This window comes from Spea bombifrons, chromosome 1 (assembly GCF_027358695.1).
Source record: "Spea bombifrons isolate aSpeBom1 chromosome 1, aSpeBom1.2.pri, whole genome shotgun sequence".
Classification (NCBI taxonomy): Eukaryota; Metazoa; Chordata; class Amphibia; order Anura; family Pelobatidae; genus Spea; species Spea bombifrons.
The window spans coordinates 3,540,002-3,559,697 of record NC_071087.1 but is presented as its reverse complement, the minus strand read 5'-3'; the positions used below and the strand labels follow the sequence as shown (position 1 = coordinate 3,559,697).

The 19,696-nt window shown below is 42.1% G+C and overlaps 1 pseudogene; it reads right to left on the bottom strand.

Moving 5' to 3' along the window:
• Positions 1–588: 588 nt before the first annotated feature.
• On the bottom strand, positions 589–17,820 carry LOC128468230 (vomeronasal type-2 receptor 26-like; annotated as a pseudogene).
• Positions 17,821–19,696: the final 1,876 nt, after the last annotated feature.

Genomic DNA, 19,696 nt, shown 5'->3' with positions numbered 1-19,696 from the left:
TGCTTATCTGTCATTTCTTTACACTGTTCACAGTCCTCACCATATAATTATGATATTGATATGTTCACCATTCACACGTATTTGGGTGCTGCATTATGCCCCCAGTGTATTGTTGGGGGGATGTCTCTGTATAGTATCAATTGCCCTGTAGTGTGTGGAACATGAAATGTTGATACCCTGATGTAGTCAACACCTAACAGAGCATTCTGAGAGGGGGCAGGGTAGATGTTCAGTAAGAGCTCATATTGAATTTGAATGAACAGGGCAGGTGCCAAAAAGCAAAGTTTTCAAAAGCAAAGATGCAGTCCCTATGTTAACCCTTTATATTCTTTCAGGTACCAGCATCCCCCTGTGCAGCTTGTAGGATATTGAAAGATTAAATCCTGGTTTCTGGTTTCAAATATTTTTAGATGTTTATTCAGATAACTGAAAAAGCAAACAGAAAATGATTAGAGATGATAGCTTTAAGTCAGTTTAAATGTCTCCCCGAGGGCTTTATAAAAAAGGATTTCAGAGATCTGACCCCGGTGTCTGCTGTTATTTTACATCCAGTAATAATAAAATGCAGACTTCAACATGTGTGTTGGGTCACATGGACATATCATTCAATTTGCTCCCAAGCAGATGTGATTTTGAGTTAATATCTGGTCTAAATAATATAATAAAACATTTTGGGGAAAAAATGCAGCATAAAATTCCAGCACTGGAGGTCAATATGGCGAAAATCTCAACAGCCACCATGTTCTTGCCTTTGGTGCTCAGATAGGCCGGGATCATCGCAATCCAAACGCTGCAGAACACCAGCATGCTGAAGGTGATGTACTTGGCCTCATTAAAACTGTCCGGTAATGTCCTGGCTAAAAAAGCTATAATAAAACTAACAGCTGCCAGAAGCCCCATATAACCCAGGACACAGTAGAAGGCAATAACCGAGCCCTCATTACACTGAACGATGATCTTTCCCTGATAAGAGTGCATGTCCAGCTCCTGAAATGGGGGGAAATGGACAACCAAAAAATAATAATTATAACTTGGACAGATGAGCAGAACAAGGCAACAGAACTTGCCATTTTGACTCCAAGCCATTTTCTCCAGAAGCTGCCAGGCTTGGTGGCTTTGAAAGCGATGCAAACCATGATGGTCTTGGCCAACACAGAAGAGATGGCTACTGAGAAGATGACCCCAAAAGAGGTTTGCCGCAGCATGCAGGTTATATCCACAGGACGACCGATGAACAGAAACACACAGAGGAAGCTCAGCAGGAGGGACACCAGGAGAAGGAAGCTGAGGTTCTGATTATTGGCTCTGACGATAGGGGTATCTCGATGGAGAAAAAAAATAACCACTACTGTAACAGTTAAAATGCAAAATAGAACTAAGATTGATACAAAAACTATAGCAAATACATCATTGTAGGACAAAAATTCTTCCAGTTTGGGTATACACCGATCCTTCTTCTCATTGGGCCATTCACTTTGTGGGCATTTTATGCAGTTTTTGCTGTCTGTAAAATATTATAAATATACAATTTTGCAATTAGCTGAAAAGTAAAATTCCTCAGTTGTGTTTGTATAGAGCCTTCCACAAAATGAAACAATTAGGGAGTGTTCAGTGTGGCTCCCTAATGGTGCTCGTGGGCTTTTGTTTGGTTAGAACCTTCCGTGTCCCAGGGTGAGTTATCAGATAAATCACAGAAAGCAGACCAAACATTGGTCAGGCTAGTGTTTCAATAAGAGAGACTTTCACGGCTGCAATGAGGGAGGAACGTGTTCTAGGTGGATTATGGGCAGACTAGATGGGCTGAATTTGCCATCAATTTCTTTCATTCAGTTCATTTTCTTTATATATAGATGGTCGCCTACTACACAAATATGGTAAGAATAACATATATGCTCTACCAGTCGTGTTGGAGATTTCTCCCTCTGAGCACGGAACGCAGTCATAGCAGCAGGAATGGATCCCAGGCCCCGGGGCTTTTCTGTAACCCGGCAGACAGTTGTCGGAACACTGAGATTTTGGAATCTAAAGAACAAAAACACTTACATTTTTATTTTTTACTTACATTGACTCAATATCTTCACCATTGTCTGTAAGATCCACTTAGGCTCAGACTGGCCATATAACAATCTGAGAAAATGCCTAGTGGGCCTCTGGCCACCAGTGCCCCCCCCCCCACTGAGTACACCCAGCAGATTTCTAGTGCTGCAAGGATTTAATCGGGAAGTTGCAGTGTATGATAGGATGTTCTGTAACCCAACTGGATACACCCATCAAACGTGGTTCCTTTGGTCCGAGACCTCAACGATTAACACCTTCAGTGCTGGATGAAACTAGCGCTGGCAAGACAAAGCGGGACAGCAATATAATGGAACTGTGCCGGCGCTGTGGCTAGCCGAAGTGTAATTATACATCTATGATACAGCCCTGAAAAGGACAATGAGTCATCCTTGCAGCCCACCCCAATCATCAGACAAAAACCCATGCTGGGGTGGAAAACAGGAACACTTTATTGAAGAAAACACGTAGCCTTATATACACAGCTTTATCAGATAAGGAGCGTAATCACATCAACCAAACAATACCCTGTCTAGACAGCCTGGCGCCACAATCCGACCACAATACACAGTCACAGTTTTTGGGATGATCCTGAGGGAATGGCGTACCTTCCAAAAAAGTGGCGTGATCCAAAGCAGGGGATCCTGGGAAAGTTCCCCTGGGACAGTCGGCAATGAAACCGGGCAGAATCTCCATAGCCGCGGTTGCTGAACCTCCTGGCCTAACAGAGGTGATAGAAACCGGGGTTCCCTAGTGAGCTCCCTCTCCCAATGACCACTAGCTTGTACCCAACCACACAATGGGGTCATGGGCATCCAAGATATTTAGGGTTAAAGTCAGCTGGGGCTCCCACAGATCCTAGCGGCTAAACAGCTCCAGAGCATTACGGCTAAGACCTGGTCAGGCAAGGAAAACAGGGATCCAAAGGGAACCGTTAACATGAGGATGTGATTAGACTCCTGTGGAAAAGGTGGAGCAGGGGAAAAACAACTCAAACCAAGGTAAACCTCTGCAGCCCTCGTTCCGCGACAGCACTATATAAAACAATAAAAGTAATACGTGACTGAGCTGTGTGTATGTCTGTATGTTAGTGTGTGTGACTTGGTATGTACATTAGTGTCAATCTCAGTATGTATGTTAGTGTCTGCCTTAGTATACATGTCTGGGTATGTTAGTGTGTCTGCCTGGGTATTTTACTATGTATGTCTGGGTATGTTAGTGAAAGTGTGTCTTTGGGTATGTTAGTGTCTGAACATGTGTCTTCGTCTTGATATGTTAGTTTGAGTGTCTGTGTATTTTAGCGTGTGTTTTAGTGTGTGAATGTGTTTCTTTGTCTTTTGCTCCAGCTGCAGATTTTGTGCTGCAGTGTGCCGTCGGTTGCTGGATATGACCATATGCCAAACCCGGCCCAGGCTACAGTCCTCACGATGTCTATGTGCCATCTTCTTTGTAATATAAATAAATAAAATAATATTTTAACCCCTTAAGAACCAGACTATTTTTTATTCTTTGTACCCTTTGGGAACGAGGCTGTTTTAACACGTTGGCAGTGTTCGTGTTTAGATATATATACCACTCTGCCGCCTTATTCTTTTTAACCCCTTATATGCCACTCTGCTTCCCAGATATTCCTTTTAACCCCCTATATACCACTCTGCCTCCAGAAAGCCCTTATACCTCTCATATGCCACTCTTACCCTCCCTCGACTTACCAGTGTTTCCCTAGACTTGTCCTCCATAATTACTTGGTGTCTAGTGGGGCAGCCGGTGTAAACAACCTCTAGTGGGGATGCGTGTAAACAACATCCGCAGCTGGACTGAGCACCGGAAGTCATGTGATGCCAACACTCATAAAAGCCCCAGAGGAAGTGCCGGCAGCAGCAGAGATTTTCTGCATGCATCGCACAGACGTCCACCGGCTGCCAGAGAGGAGGATACCGGTCCCCCGCAGTGCTGCAGGGAATCTGGATCTTAGTCTTGTAGACACCTCAAATGCTGGTATTTTAACCCTTTCCATGCACTAATTCTTCTCCGGTAGTAATTTATTTTTTTGTTTTTTTATCACAACTTTAATTTTTTTTATTTTATTCTTTTTGGACTTTTTTTTTACATTTCGCTGGAACTGGATGGTTCCTCTGATGGTGACGTCACTACATATTTTTTATTATCTTTAAAATATTTTTCTAATCACATTGCAATCACTCTCGCAGTGGCGGTTGTGACCGCTCTCTGGAGCGATCACAGCGTGTCCTGGGATGTGTGGTCGGTGTTGCTGAATCGAGGCATTTCAGGGACACCGATGATCATTGATCTCAACCTAAACTCTTTTAAAACGGGCATCGGTTGGAGGGGCCAGACATGACCCCTAATGCCAATCTCAGTGTTGCTGAGTGCTTCGACATCGAGGCATTACATCAACATCGTTTTATCGAAGGAAGTGATCGTAGATCAGTTTCTAAGCTTGTTTAATGAAATGACGTGCCAGGCACGCCATTGGTTGTTCAAAAACACTTTTATATGGGCATAACTTATATATTCAATTTCACCAAAAATAGTAAATAAAATTATGTTCTTAGGACAAATAACATAAAGTGTTCCTTGCCTGGTTGGCTTTGTTTTTCCAGATTATTCGCTCGGGTCTCATGAAGAGTTTTTGGTCTCCTGGAGCCAGCAGGTCATAGACACCAACCAAATCACTGCTTATGGTGTTCTGAGCTTTTGTAACCCAGTTCTGGATTGCGTGTAGTGTAACACAGCCTCCATTGTCATCAAAATATAGATGGCCTTCGGTTTTATGGTCAGCTTTTAGATTTTTTATGTAGCGATGCAACTTTTATAAAAAAAAAAAAAAACCACAGCATTTTAAAATGTTACATTTTCCCTTTAAATTTCATCAAAGTTGCAATGATGATGATGATGATAATAAAAATAATAACAAGAGTTAATGTGTAACATTGCATGTTGAACATGACAAGTGAAGCTTTTTTTTTAAAAAAAACAAAAAAAAAAACATAGGTCGTCCATGCCATTATTTTTAAAAAAAAGATATTATTTCCAGATTTACAGGTATATAAATTGTCCACAGTGAGTATAAATGGGCAAAAACTAACTGTAAACATATTAGTTAACTTAAAAACCACAGAAACCTCATTACATTCCTATATAATTGTCATTTATTTTACATTTTCTACATTTTCTTTTTTGGGGGGTGTTTTTTAAATGTCTTATCCCTAGCATTTGACTGTATCCATGCATGTGATTGGCTGCAGAAGCAATCACATGTGCAGAAATGCATGGCATGTTCTGCAATCTAACCGCTAAAGTCATGGAGCAGTCAGCAACAGCAATGACTCTGCAATTAAGGCATCTTGGAGACATATTTTAACTTATGACGTACCAGGTACATTATCGGTCCTCTAGGGACATCTTTTCCTGACACTTATGGAACATCATTGGTCACAAAGGGTTTAACATAGGTCCCGATTCTCCTTTTGTTACTGCTATGACTCATGCTTTCGTCTTTGCTTATTACTCCATGTATACACCAGGATGTAGAAAAAGATGTAGACTGAGTCTACTCCTTTTATGTAACGAGGACCAGAATGGGTAAGGCACTCACCGAATTCATTTTTGGCCAAACGTGCTTCATGATCATATGTGGGAGCTCTCATAGTTTGACCTGGAGTCTCCATGCTAGTTTTAAAATCCTGGACCAGCAACTTGGCCAGCAGAGACCCCTGGTCTCCCTGCTACAACAGTTAAAACTCCGTACGAACAACCACTAAAGTCGCTTGTACAGACCTTTAACTGTTATAGCAGGGAGACCAGTGGTCTCTGCCGGCCAAGTTAACCCCTGACGGCGAACCTACGGATTTCTGCTCCCGTTATCTCTGCAGCATTGCAGGGGTTAACGGTAGCAGAAATCCGTAGGTTCGCTGTCAGGAGTTAAAAGGGCAGTGCGCGTGAGCCTATTGGTCGCCTGCAGGGTCTTCCTCTGGCATCAACCAATTGGTTGATGTCAGGGGAGGACCCTGCAGGTGACCAATAGAGTCGTTCGCACAGCCCCTTAACCCCTGACGCCGAAACCTACGGATTTCAGCTTCCGTCAACCCCTGCAATGCTGCGGAGATAGGGAAGGCTAGATGGGGACGGGACCAGGGAGATTAGTAGACGAAGGCGAAGATTCTTCCTGTTGTGTGTGTCTTCGTCTTCGTGTACGTTTTACCGCCGCTATCTTCGCTTCTTCGTAACGAACATAAAAACACCCTCTTCGTGTTCGTTTTTATGTTCGTCCGAAGACGAATGCACAAGTCTATCTATTACTGGCCATTAAGCTAGGCTTGCCACAAGATGTGAATATCCCAGCCCTCCCTTATTCACAAGCTAAATGTTCTTTTTCTGAAAGTGTCATCATATGATTGCTTCATTTACCTGATGTTTATAATTCATTATTTCATCTCCAAAAGATTTTTGTTTCCAAGACAAGTGCATATTGTTTATTGCATTGGCCATCGCAAAAAGTGCGTTATACATTGGAGAAACATCCCCATTATTGGTTACACCAACAAGCTCTTTTAAACGCTCCTTCCCGGTGCAGTTATGAAGCGAGATGCCAAACAAAGACTTATAAAACAGGTTTTTGTTTGGGTTTGGAGATATGCAACCAAAAGATGTTATCCACAAATCTTCGAGTATCTTGTCATCTGGGTAGAGCTTTGGATGGAATCTCTCAAGGAAAAGCGCCAATTTTGAAAAATGGTCTTTGAAATACATGTTTAGTATCAAACTCCCATTAAATATATCTGGCAAATGAGGTAGCAGAAATTTGCTTGATGTCCACATAGTACCAAGAATTACAGTTTTAGCGCTGAACGCGTATTTTATTTCTGCAATAATATACAGAAAAGCTTTAGAGAACGATCCACAAAATATGATAACCTGAGATGTTGATTTTCAGATCATTTTTGAAACGTATTTAATGGTTTCATCCACCTTCTGAAAATAATGTATTTTGATGATGTATTCAGCACAGATTTCTGCATCTTTCATATACTTTGTCAGTAATTGGCTTTCCTGGTCTCCACTTTCATCGTCAGAGACTAAAATCCCAACCCAGTTCCAGCCAAAGTATTTCAGCAGCTGGGATAAAACTAGACAGTTGGCACTGACAGTATGAACTGTTCGGAAGAGAGATGGATAAACCCGTCTGTCACTGATTGCCGAATGTGTTGCACCGTAACTGATCTAAAAGAAGCAAGCAAACAAAAGAAAAAACAATAAGAAGCCAATTACGCCTCCTCCCCTTTCAAAAACACAATGTATCGTACCGACAGGCAGGGCCGCATTAACAGAGGAGCACACAGACCAAGGCCCCAGCACTGACACTGCGTGGCAGGAAGTGACATCATTTCCATACAGACAGCACTGTGAGGGAGATACAGACCACGTCCTCTAAAGTTCTGAGGCCTGTAACCCTCACTGTGCTGCTTGTGTGGAAATTATGTCACTACGACCCGGAACGCAGTGTCAGTGAAGGAGCTACAGACCATGGTATTTACCAGGTCCTGTAAGTACTGTGGCTCGTAGCTCCCTCACTGTGCTTTGCGCCCGGAGATGATGTCATTTTGGTGTAAGTACCTCATGGTCTAACTGCTCCAGGGCCTTAATCTACCCTTGTCTACAGGGAATTCAAGAAAAATTCACAAGCATTTTTAGCCTTTTTCTCCAATCATACTTTTCTGCTTTCATATTTAGTTGAAAGTTACACCTTACGTACGACTTGGCACTTTTTTAAAATCATATTAACACACATAACAATATTTATTAGGACTAAAACATTCAAAAGAGGATGTAGATCTCGGACGAGCATTGTAATGCTAAACGGTTTATTTGTGATGAGGGCATATTGGTGTTTATGTTAACCGTTGAGGAAAGGGTTAATATGCTGTTTTTCAGTGAGTCTTTTCATGAAAGCATAACAGAAAGCTTAAATCAAAATGATGTCATGTAGAATGTTCTAGTGAGCTGTTCTTGACCCTTGGATTTGGGGAGCTTGAGGATGGGGAGTACAGCATTAAAATCCTGTTTTAACTAACCACAATATTTGCAAAACAATAGTAAATGAGGATGATCATGTAGATAGTTGACTTATGCTTTCTGATTTGTATGAATTGCAAATTGTTATGCAGGGCCCTAGGAAACACAGGAGAGCTGGACCCACGTAGCAGAGATGGTAGATAGGGCTCACAAGGTGGTGGAGTAAAAGTAAGCCAATGTTGTATAAGAAAGTCCCAGGTCAGGGCAGGCGGCACTGATGCGAGGTCAAGGATATTCAAGGTCGGGCTGGCGGCACAGGATCAAGGTCGGTAGACAAGGCTCGGTACATGGTAGACACTGAAGATACACAATAAACTAGAAAACACAAATACCTAGAACAAACAAAAGTAAGACTCTTTCATCAGGCACTAATAAAGTGGAACTCAGGGTTAAATAGGAGCAACTGCGGTAAACTACAGACAATAGCCAATAGACAATAGCCAATAGGATGAAAGAGGCAAAGTATGTCGCCATTGCAAGGGGCGCGAACGCGTAGTGTCGACGTGCACACCATTTTGTGAGCGTTGCGGGCGGGCACGGGAGGAGCAACACAAATTTAACAAAATTTGCATACAACTTTAATTCATATGAATCTCCAAAAACAAGGCTAGGCACCACCCCTACTGAAATAAACCTAAACTTTGAAATAAAAAAAACTTTGAATTTTCATTTGAAATTCTTGGACTCTTTCACTCCCATTCTCTCACACTGTCCTCCAAATTGCCGGAGGTTCACCATTTTTTTTGGAAGTTATCGTTAGGAAAAATGGAGGAGCTACAGGTAACACCATCTGCCTTGATCCTCCAGTCTGGGGAGAGGGTGTCACCGGAAGCTCTGCCATTTTTAAGGAATGTCCGCGGAGACACCATTGAAGTTTAGTTTGCCTCCTAAACGCTTTTAAAACAGGCGTTCGCCGCCATACAATGTATGGTGGACGTTGACACCCCTGGGAGGGGCCAGACATGGCCCCTGATGCCGATCTCGGTGTTGCTGAATGCCTCGACATTGAGGGATTACAGAAACACCGTTTAAGCAAAGACAATGGCAGGGATACATTTATTTAAAGCTCTACTGCATCCAATTTAACTTAACAGGTCTGCTGCCATACAACCGAGTCAGCTTAATATCACAGAGGAGCCAAAGCGTGTGGCTAGATAGTAACATAGTAACATAGTTGATAAGGTTGAAAAAAGACCAAAGTCCATCAAGTTCAACCTATATACATATTGTGTCCCTACTGTGTTGATCCAGAGGAAGGCAAAAAACCCTTATGAAGCAGATGCCAATTGCCCCATACCAGGGGGAAAATTCCTTCCCGACTCCAAATATGGCAATCAGAATAAATCCCTGGATCAACGTTCTGTCCCTATTAATCTAATATCCATAACTTGTAATATTATTGCTTTCACGTCCAGGCTCCTTTTGAACTCTTTTATTGAGTTTACCATTACCACTTCCTCTGGCAGAGAGTTCCATTGTCTCACCACTCTTACTGTAAAGAACCCACGTCTGTGCTGGTGTAGAAACCTTCTTTCCTCCAGCCGTAGAGGATGTCCCCTTGTTATAGATAAGGTCCTGGGTATAAATAGGTCCTGGGAGTGATCTCTGTACTGCCCCCTTATATATTTATACATAGTTATCAAGTCCCCCCTAAGCCGTCTTTTTTCCAAACTAAATAACCCTAATTCTGATAATTTTTCTGGGTACTGTAGTCCTCCCATTCCCCTTATTATATATGATACGGTGTCGCATGCCAATCTCAAGAAGAACACCGCAGAGCGGTGCTGGATTCCTGGATTACAAAAGGTGGTCAGGAATAATAAATAAAAAGACAAGTGTGTCTGTCTGTGTGGACTGTACAGGTGATGTTACAACAACATCAACCGTCAACAACATTGGTGGTTCCATCGCTCCACATCATTCCGCTGACGCCACACTCCTGCTCCATCTTATCCTGCCTCTGCCCCACCTCTTGGGAAGGTTTAATATTTTGTGTCAGCTGTAGTGGTCAGCATAAATGGTGTACTCACCTGTGCGTACCCATATATGCCCAGGATTTGGGCCATGGGTATAGTTGTGTCTGAAATTTGATCCCCAATGAGTCCAGCCACCTTTCCTCGTTCAGTGCAGGAGTAATTAGGGACGGTCTTTCCTGGTCCAGATAAAATCTGAAGGACACTTCTTACAGCCTTTTGTTCACTTGCACATGAATCAAACACATGGTACCCTAGGGTGATATTTGGTAAGATTTCTGGATCTTTGTTGACCTCCTCAATGGCAAACATAAAGGTCAAAAGATTTTTGTAGAGAGCTACAAGCGACCTGTGAACATGGTTAAAATGCATTGTCAATATATTTTTGTAAACAATCAGGTACTTTTGATTGATAACCAGTATTCAAGATGAGAGACTTTGGTAGTATATGGTCATATAGCATACTGATCTAAGGTAGGAACACCTACTCCAACATAAAAACAATTACCCTTTATTTGTGATTACTGCAATTAATGCCTAGAGATACACGAATGTGAACGTAAAGTCTATCATTTTCAAACCTTCCAAATACCAACATCTGCTGATCCTGAAGAAGATAGAAAATAAGTCAATTGGATACAAAATATGAGCAAAAGTATGTGGAGATCCATCCTAATTATCAGCCATCTCCATAGACAAACATTGGCAGTAGAATGGGTGGTGCTGAAGAGCTCAATGGTATTGAACCACTGTCATAGGATGCCACCCTTGCCACAAATCAGTTCATGAAATTTATACCATGCAAGATCTGCCCTGGTCTACTGTAAGTGCTACTAAGAAGCCACAAACTGCCTCAGGCCGCAACATTAGCACAAGCTCTTTGCGTCAGAAGCTTCATAAAAATGGGTTTCCATGGAGTGGTGTAAAGCATACAGTCATTGAACTTTGAAGGAGTAGAACCATGTTCTCTGGAGTGATGAATCAAACTTCACTATAAAACCATGTGAGAAAACCCTGGATCGTCTCTCTACTTGTCAGGCAATCTGTGTCCCACTACATGCCACTAAATAACAATCTGGAAGCCTGATGGATGGAGATGGATGGAGATGCCTGGAGAAAGCTACCTACTGAAACGCATAGTGCCTACTTAAAGTTTGGTGGGGGAGGGATAATGGTCAGGGGCTGTTTTTTTCATAGTTCTAGTGAAGGGTACATCTTCGGCTACATGCAGTGAAGAGTACATATTAATGCTACATCATACAAAGAGATTTAGGACAACGTTCTGCTTCCAATGTTGTGGGAAAAACCTTTTCTATTCCACCATTACTGCGCTCCAGCGCACAAAGCAAGCTCCATAAATACATGGTTGGGTGAGTTTGTGGTGGAAGAACTTGACTGGCCGCACAGAGCCCTTACCTGTTTATTGAATCCAGCAAAACCAGATTTACCTGGCAGTGAATTCTATATGACAGAAACAAAGAATTTGCTGGCAGAAAACACCCATTCAGATCTTCAAGCGTGTCTGTTTGTCCTGCTGTAAGGATTCAAGCCTTGATCAGTCCCTACATACAGAAGCTGAGCCACTCTATTGGTCACCGGCAGGGAGCTCCCTCATTGGTTGAGGAGCTCCCTGCCGTCCTTTAACTCCTGATGCCGAAACTTGGCCTGGGGAGGGAACAGGAGTTAAGGGTCCATAAGGGACCAGGGAAATTAGTTGGAGGTATCAACGAACACGAACACAAAGATTTTTCTTGTGTGTCTTCATGTAAGTTTTGCTGCTGCCATGTTCGTTTCTTTGGTATTCAGGAAAACGCCCCTTCGTGTTCATTGTCATGTTCGCCCGAGTACGAATGCACAAGTCTAGTTTCTATACCATTCCCTCTCTTTTCTCTCCACCAAATTGTATATATTGAGATCCCTTAATCTTTCCTGATAATTTCTCTAGAAGTGTACACAATACTCTAGGTGAGGTCTGTCCAGAGATCTGTAAAGTGGAACCCCCTCCCCTTCCTGCTACTAAAGTCTCTAGCTATACAACCCAGCATCCTGCTTGCTTTTGCCAACACTTTAATCTTTTAAGTCCAGAAATAATTACCCCGAAGTCCCCTTCTTCCATTTTCACTGACAGATGATATATTCTGCATTGAGATTTTTATGTCCCAAGTGCATTATTTTACACTTATCCACATTAAACTGCAGCTGCCACACAATAATTCTTTAAATTTAGTTAAATGATTGGCCATTTTTTATATCAAAACCAAACCCCTATTAATAAATCTTCTATGAGGGACAACATCAAACTCCTTACTGAAATACAGATACAGGCAATATTGACTGCCCCTCTCAGGACATTTTTGTTACTTTGACAAAACCTGCAGTAAGACATGTGAGACATAACTGTAAAAAACTGTGCTCCCTTGCTTAATGAAAAATATTTTCCCCTCTTTGATATTCGCCTTACCCCATTACACTCCACTATGAATGCTGCCACCAGGCATATGTTCCCCCCTCATCACTCTAAGTGTCATGCCCCATCTAGGCTGCGGAGCTGCATATCTCTGGGTTTCCCTGCTTAGTTACAATCCATTCCTCTCCCTCTGGCTGCTGTCAGCGTGGTTAGGTCTGCTCTCGTCGCCCCCCTCCAGCTGCTGTCAGGGTGGTTTGGTCTGCTCCCCTACTCTCTCTCTAGCTGCTGTCAGAGTGGATTGACCTGCTCTTCCTCCCTCTAGCTGTTGTCTTAGTGGTTTGGTCTGCTCTCTACCTCTCCCCCTCTAGCTGCTGTCAGAGTGGTTTGGTCTGCTCTCTACCTCTCCCCCTCTAGCTGCTGTCAGAGTGGTTTAGTCTGCTTTATTCCTGTCCTGAGAGAGAAAGTGAGAACAGGAGGTTAGTTTTTAGGTCATTTTGGACTCATTTTGAATCTCATGACTCTTAGCCGTCCATTTAGTTGGCTGAACGTCATGATAAATGTAATTACAGCACTTTCAGTTACAACTGCTGGAAAAATACAAAGTGTGCGAAGTGAAGCCGTCAGACATTTTAAAATCGGCGGAGAAGCCATCAGACGCTTCGTGTTTCTGATTAGCATTAGGTGTATAATAACTGCAGCAGCAGCGATAATAAAGATATAATGATGCGATTATGACTGGATTAGACCGAGTTCTGTGAAATTAGATAATTTTATTAAAAAACGGTAAAGGTTTTTCAAACATTTCTGCATAGAGTACAAAAGTCCCCCATCGGACCGATTATATTTATACAGCGTATATATCTCACACCCATCTCCCGCTATAATATATTACAATATGGAAATATTTTACTGTGGAAATTTAAATATATAGCGGTCCAAATACTAGACAATTAGTTATAAACCGGTATTCATCAATATTTCTATATGAGGTAAAAAAAGCACGAAAATCTCACAATATATTTACACTGCATATACCTCACACCCATCCCCCGCTATCATATCTCACAAATGGGTATGATTTTACTGTGGAAATTTATAAGATATAATGCCCCAAATATCAGCCCATTGGTTAGAATTTGATATGTTTCAATAAATTTGCTGTACCCCAGTGTCGATTTAGGAGAAAAAATAGAAACTCAATGTAAATGTATTTTAATGTTTTCTTTTAAATAATATAAATATTTTGTTATTTTTTTATGTAAAACTAGTAACATTTATTCAAACACAAGTGCGCAGTGAGGAAATCTATGATGAGGATGAGTGTGAGGTATATGCAGTTCTTATCAATAATCTGATATTTGGGGAGCTTCAACTTTAAACTCCCACATTAAAATCATACTACATTGTAATATATTATAGGGGGAGGTGTGTGAGATGTAGTCAGTGTATATATTGGTCCAATGGGAGATTCTTTTAACCCCATATAGAATATTGAAACAAAAAGGGCTGTTTGGGGTTCCCACAGTAAAATCTTCCCCTTATTGTAATATATTATAGCGGGGGATGAGTGTGAAGTATATGCAGTGTAAACATATTGGTCCAATGAGAGATTTTTTTTTACCTCATATTGAAATATTGATCAATTTCATATGGAGATATACATGTGAGAACTCTGCCTAATCCAGTCATAATTGTATAATGTAGGGCTGCAACTAACGATTATTTTCATAATCGATTAGTTGGCCGATTATTTTTCGATTAATCGATTAATCGGATAAAAAAAATGAATGTAGATTTTTCATTTATTTAAAATAATTTAATAAACAAATGATGTTAAATACAAACAGCAGAATAAAAAAAAACTTTGATAAAATGCATTTATTGTATGTATTTCCCAACCAGACCCCCCAATTTATGCACATTTGAGCCCAGGCTTGCCACGCTGCCTCCCAGACATGCCACGCTGCCTCCCAGACATGCCACGCTGCCTCCCACACATGCCACGCTGCCTCCCACACATGCCACGCTGTCTCCCACACATGCCATGGCACGCTGCCTCCCACACATGCCACTCCACGCTGCCTCCCACACATGCCACTCCACGCTGCCTCCCACATATGCCACTGTGCCTGATACACCACTCCATCCTCCCCAGACATGCCACACAGTCTCCCAGAAATGCCACGCTGCCCTCCCCAGATATGCCACTCCACTCTACCCCCAGATATGCCACTGTGGCCCCAGATATGCCTTATACACCCTGATACACCACTCCGTCCTCCCCACATATGCCTTATATACCGTATATGCCTTATACCCCCAGATATGTCACTCCGCCCTCCCCAGATATGCCTTATACCCCCCAGATATCTCATAGTCCCCTCATAGAGTCACAGACCCGTTCGCATCACACTGACACCATACTTTTATAAATAAGTACTGGGTTAATCTTCACTGCCCCCAGGATTTAGATTCCCCTTAGTTTGCCCCCCTTTATCTCTAACTGCACCTTAAGTTAACTTTATTAAATTAAATTAACCCTCAGTCCTCGTCATTAAATTAACCCTAAACACCCCATTAACCACAACTACCCCTAAATTAACCCTAAACACCCCATTAACCACAGCATCCCCTAAATTAACCCTAATGACCCCATGAACCACAGCATCCCCTAAATTAACCCTAAAGACCCCATCAACCACAACAGCCCCTAAATTAACCCTAAACACACCATTAACCACAACTGCCTCAAATTAACCCCAAACACCCCATTAACCACAGCTGCTCCTAAATTAACCCTAAACACCCTAGTAACCATAACTGCCCCTAAATTAACCCTAAACACCTCATTAACGATAGCTGCCCCTAAACACCCCATTAACCATAACTGCCCCTAAATTAACCCTAAACACCCCATTAACCATAGCTGCCCCTAAACATCCCATTAACCATAACTGCCCCTAAATTAACCCCCACCTCCTCTAACTTTCAGCAGCCCAAATATTAATTTTATACTTACAGTTAGATGAGTGTCACAGCCATGTGGTTTTGGCCTTCTGGGAGAAGGAAGGGGCGGGGCCAGTTGTCGCAGTGATTACAGGGAGGGACTGGTAAGTAGGAGCTGCTGCTGTGAGTCACTCAAATGGATTATATAATGAGGGGTATTTTTCAGAGCGTTTGCTCTGAAAAAACCCTCATTTTATAATCGATAAAAATCGATTCAACTAATCGATAATGAAATTCGTTGGCAACGATTTTCATTATCGATTATTATCGATTTTATCGATTAGTTGTTGCAGCCCTAGTATAATGATATCTTTATTATCTCTGCTCCAGTTATACTCCTAACGATATCCTGAAACACAAAGCGTCTGATGGCTTCACCGTTGATTTCAAACTGACGGCTTCACTTCAGTCCTACTTTGGTTCCAAGCCTTTATGCCCCGTTTTACTCCCCTCTAACTACCTTCTTTTTTGAAATACATCAGAATGCTACACTACACAACATTAACTTTTCTTGACTGCAACTCCCATAATGTAGAGCAATAGTAGGAATAGTAGCTGGTATCTATAGATGGGAGGCTACAATAAGTCTTCAGTAAAAACACTAACTTTTGTGGACTATAGTGTTACAGTGTGTAATTTTATAAATGTAAATTGTTAGCCAGTGTGTGTGTGTGTGTGTATAAGAGTGTGGTGCTAGTTTACATGGTGTTGTTTGCATTACCGTATGGTATTAGCATAAGTGTATATGTCAGTATGTAGTGTTAGAGTGTGTTAATGCATGGTGTTAGCATGTGTGTACATGAGCGTAGACTATTGGCATGTGTGTTACTATAGTGTGTTGGTGTTTGTGAGCATAAGATGTTAGCATGTGTCTGCTACTGTATGGTGTTATACTGTGTAAATGTGTGTTAGTGTATGGCAAGGCTTGACAAACTCAGAGCACCAGAAAATTAAAAACATGGTTGGGGGGAAAAAAAGCTGTCTCCTGACTTTTTTAGCTGGCTCCTAGATCCAAACCAAATTTGTTGACCACTGATTTAGGAACCATCTGTTTCCACCACCTTCAAGGTCTCCAGGCCATTGACTCTACATACGGCTTCAACTGGCAGTTACACGGCAACCCAAAAATGCTATAGTAACCGAGAAGAAACACCATCAACCTCTGAAAAATAGCTTCATGTCTTTTCAAACCTTGGCGACATGCCAGGAGGACTGCAATGCTCAGCACAGATGGACATTATAGAGCCGTGACATTGGAAGTTAGCACTTTCAGTTACGAGATACTTGATATATAAAAGGTCTAGGAAAATGCTACTAGCAGCCACGTGTTAAATAATATTTTTAGCTACCTGCCTGGGTACCAGGGCCGGCCGAAGACTAAACGCCGCCTGGGGCGAAGTTTAAATCGCCGACGCCATTATCTACCCCCGCCCTCCCCCCCGGTACTTACCTTTAAACAGTCCTGCGGCGAGTCTCCCTGCTCTGCCACGGTGCCGGCTTGTAATGCTGAGCGCCGGAAATTGACGTCACTTCCGGCGCCCTGCATTACAAGCCGGGACCGAACAGGGAGACTCGCCGCAGAGGAGAGAGAGAGGGGCGCCGAGCGGGTAAGCGAAAACCACTCGGCGCCCCTCTCTCTCTCCTCCGCTTCAAAAAAACAAACAAAAAAAAAGCGCTTGGGGCTGCAAAGTGCCGCCCCTTCTAAAGTGCCGCCTGGGGCAATTGCCCCAGTCTGCCCCATTATAGGGCCGGCCCTGCTGGGTACTCATCAAAAGTTACTGCGGGACTACTACTTAACACAAACTTGAGTTACAGTATTTAAATAGAAGATAACACAATGAATAAAAGAGACGAGATAAAAAAGGTAACACCAGAGAAATGGAAACATATGTGCAGGGAGTTAATCTAATGAGAAGAACTAAAGCAAGAAAAGGACAGGAACATAAACTATGAGTGTGTGCCAAATATATTCTATTATTGTGATGTTCTCAGTACTGTGAGGTTTTTCTACTTACTCCAAGCAAATCATCATAGTTATTAATCCGTTTTCATGATACCCATTTATGACAGTATTCATCCTGAACACTCCTCCAATAATAATATCTCCATCTTGAACATATTCATAGTCCTCGATACATCTTCTGATCTCCAGATGACAGGCTGGAGGTGAGCTCTGGGCGGCAGATCTACGCAGAGTCACACACAGGAATATCACAAACAGGGAAAAGTTACATGGAGGAGAAAGTGCTGGAAATGTGAACATTGTCCATCCACATGATGCAATTTTCCACAACGTAACACAGAACATCCCAAGGAGTGTATAGCACTCAGCAGTATAAAGCCCCACGCAGGGGGATGCCATCGGCTGCATGCGTGAACTAATGTAATGCAAGTGAAGCATCTCTCCTTTTATACACTTCAGTCTAATGCAATCAGTGGAGTCCGAAATGAGCTCCGTGGCTGTGAGGTCAGTGTTGTGTCGTTTTCTTAACATATATAAATCACTTGTGTATAACCAATGAGTTCAGATTATTCCTTCTTGTTTTATTTTCATCTGTCAAGTAATGGTTATTGTAAAAAAAAGTTTATAACCAGCTGAGCACAAAAAAAGATCTACAAATTGTATTACAATACAATGGGGTAAGGTAATGTTCATTTTCACATGTTGTCAGAGTTATGTTTTGGACATCTTGGACACTTATTTCAATGTCTTGTTTTCTAACATATATTAATTATTTTATATATACAGTGTGTATATGTATCCATACAAGGGATATAAAAAGTCTACACCCCCCATGTTAAAATGCCAAGATGTTAAAGAATGAGACAAAGATAAATCATGTCAGAACTTTTTCCACCTTTAATGTGACCGATAACGTGAACAATTCAATTGCAAAACAAACTGAAACCTTTGAGGGGAAAAAATAAAAACTCCCAATAACTTGGTTGCATAAGTGTGCACACCCTTAAACTAGGGCTGCAACAACTAATCGATAAAATCGATAATAATCGATAATGAAATTCGTTGGCAACGAATTTCATTATCGATTAGTTGAATCGATTATTATCGATTATAAAATGAGGGTTTTTTCAGAGCAAACGCTCTGAAAAATCCCCCTCATTATATAATCCGTTTAGTCTGACTCACCGTCTGACAGCAGCAGCTCCTACTTACTCCCCCTCCCTGTAATCACTGTGACAACTGGCCCCGCCCCTTCCTTCTCCAGGCCAGAACCACATGGCTGTGACACTCATCTAACTGTAAGTATATGTATGTATATATATATATATAATGTGTATATATATATATATATATGTATATATATATATATATAATATATAATGTGTATATATGTATGTAATATATATATATATATATATTTGGGCTACTGAAAGTTAGGGGAGGTGGGGGTTAATTTAGGGGCAGTTATGGTTAGTGGGGTGTTTAGGGTTAATTTAGGGGCAGTTATGGTTAATTGGGTGTTTAGGGTTAATTTAGGGGCAGTTATGTTAATAGGGTGTTTAGGGTTAATTTAGGAGCAGCTGTGGTTAATGGGGTGTTTGGGGTTAATTTGAGGCAGTTGTGGTTAATGGTGTGTTTAGGGTTAATTTAGGGGATGCTGTGGTTGATGGGGTCTTTAGGGTTAATTTAGGGGCAGTTATGGTTAATGGGGAGTTTAGGTTTAATTTAGGAGAATCTAAATCCTGGGGCAGTGAAGTGACATATCTGGGGGTATAAGGCATATACAGTATATAAGGCATACGTGGGGAGGACGGAGTGGTGTATCAGGGTGTATAAGGCATATCTGGGGGTAGAGAAGTGGCATGTCTGGGAGGCAGGGTGGCATGTCTGGGGAGGATGGAGTGGGGTATCGGGATATAAGGCGTATCAGGCACAGTGGCAGATGTGGGAGGCAGCGTGGAGTGGCAGATGTGGGAGGCAGCGTGGCGTGGCAGATGTGGGAGGCAGCGTGGCATATGTGGGAGGCATTGTGGAGTGGCAGATGTGGGAGGCAGCATGGCGTGGCATATGTGGGGAGGCCAGGGTGGCATGTCTGGGGAGGATGGAGTGGTGTTTCAGGGGGTATAAGGCGTATCAGGCACAGTGGCATGTGGGGGGTAGAGTGGAGTGGCAGATGTGGGGGGTAGAGTGGAGTGG